Genomic DNA, 2,274 nt, shown 5'->3' with positions numbered 1-2,274 from the left:
AGTATATTATGACGCATCCCGTATTGGTCTGGGTGTGATATTGATGCAGGGTGGCGAGGTTATTGCATATTCTTCGTGGCAACTGAAGGTTCACGAGAAGAATTGCCCTGTTCATGATCTAGAGCTGGCAGCCATTGTTCACGCGCTGAAGATTTGGAGGCACTATCTTTACGGCGTGCCATGTGAGGTATTCACGGATCATCGGAGCTTGTAGTATTTGTTCAAGCAGAAGGAGCTCAATTTGACGCAGAGGAGGTGGTTGGAGCTATTGAAAGACTATGATATCACCATATTGTATCATCCCGTGAAGGCCAATGTGGTGGCCGACACTTTGAGTAGAAAGTCAGCTAGTATGGGTAGCCTTGTATATATTCCAATTGGTGAGAGACCGCTTGCATTGGATGTTCAGGCCTTGGCCAATCAGTCTGTGAGGTTGGATGTTTCTGAGCCCAGCCGTGTTCTAGCTTTCATAATTGCTCGGTCATATTTATTTGAGCGCATCAGAGATCGGTAGTATGACGATCCTCATTTGCTTGTCCTTAGAGATATAGTGCGGCATGGTGGTGCCAAGAAGGTTACTATTGGAGATGATGGAGTTTTGAGGATGAAGGGTCGTATTTTTGTGCCTAATGTGGATGGACTTCGTGAGTTGATTCTTGAGGAGGCCCACAGTTCCCGGTATTCTGTTCATCCGGGCGCCGCCAAGATGTATCTGGACTTGCAGCAACATTATTGGTGGAGGCGAATGAAGAAGGATATAGTTGCTTATGTATCTCGGTGTCTAAATTGTCAGCAAGTAAAGTACGAGCATCAGAGAACTGGTGGTTTGCTTCAGAAGATAGAGATTCCTAAGTGGAAGTGGGAGCGTATCACTATGGATTTCGTTGTTGGACTCCTACGGACTCAGAGAAAGTTTGATGCCATTTGGGTCATTGTGGATAGGCTGACTAAGTCAGCGCACTTCATTCATGTTGCACTTTCATATTCTTCAGAGCGGTTGGCCGAGATTTATATCCGCAAGATCGTCCGTCTTCATGGTGTGCCCGTGTCTATCATATCTGACTGAAGCACATAGTTCGCCTTGCACTTCTGGAGAGCAGTACAACGTGAGTTGGGCACACAGGTTGAGTTGAGCACATCATTTCATCCTCAGACAGACGGATAGTCTGAGAGCACTATTCAGATCTTGGAGGATATACTCCGCGCATGTGTCATAGACTTCGGAGTATTGTGGGATCAGTTCCTTCCCCTTGTAGAGTTTGCCTACAACAACAACTACGAGTCGAGCATTCAGATGGCTCCCTATGAGGCATTATATGGTAGGCGGTGCCAGTCGCCAGTTGGGTGTTTCGTGCTGGGGGAGGACCGGTTGTTGGGCACAGACATAGTACAGGATGCCTTGGATAAGGTCAAGATTATTCAGGATCAACTTCGCACAGCTCAGTCCAGGCAGAAGAGTTCTGCCGACCGCAGAGTTCGTGATGTTGCATTCATGGTACGGGAGAGAGTGTTGCTTTGGGTATCACCCATAAAGGGTGTGATGAGGTTTGGAAAGAAGGGCAAGTTAAGCCCTAGGTATATCAGACCTTTTGAGATTCAGGAGAGAGTGGGAGAGGTGGCTTACAGGCTTGCGTTACCACCGGGGTTATCATCAGTTCATCCGGTGTTCCATGTGTCCATTCTTCGAAAGTATCACGACGATCCATCCCATGTGTTAGATTTCAGCTCTGTCCAGTTGGATAAGGATTTGACTTACGAGGAGGAGTCAGTGGTTATTCTAGCCTGGCAAGTTCGCTAGTTGAGATCAAAGAGTTATCCTTCAAATCGAGTGCAGTGGAGAGGTCAACCTGTTGAGGCAGCTACTTGGGAGTCCGAGTCCGATATGCGGAGTAGATATCCCCACCTTTTCACCAGCTAAGGTACTTTTCTATGTCCGTTCGAAGACGAACGGTTGTTTTAGAGGTGAAGAATGTGACGACCCAAAAATGCCATCTTATATTTTAGAACTCGATTATGCGTTCTTAAGCCTTACAAATCTCATTTATCCTCCTCGATTTACGTGCGCAGTCCGGATATTGGCCCAAAAGGCTTATATGTTAAAAACTAATAAAAATAAGATTTTTTGCCTAAAAACTTCAGTTGAGATGACTTCGGTCAATATTTTTGGTAAACGGGCCCAGATCTATATTTTGACAGTCCCGTGGGTCCGTATCGAAATATGGGACCTGGGCGTATATCCAGAATCGAATTTCGAGGTCCCTAGCTCGAGTTATG

This window comes from Nicotiana tomentosiformis, chromosome 5, assembly GCF_000390325.3.
Source record: "Nicotiana tomentosiformis chromosome 5, ASM39032v3, whole genome shotgun sequence".
NCBI lineage: Eukaryota > Viridiplantae > Streptophyta > Magnoliopsida > Solanales > Solanaceae > Nicotiana > Nicotiana tomentosiformis.
Note: the sequence above shows the minus strand (reverse complement) of the source record.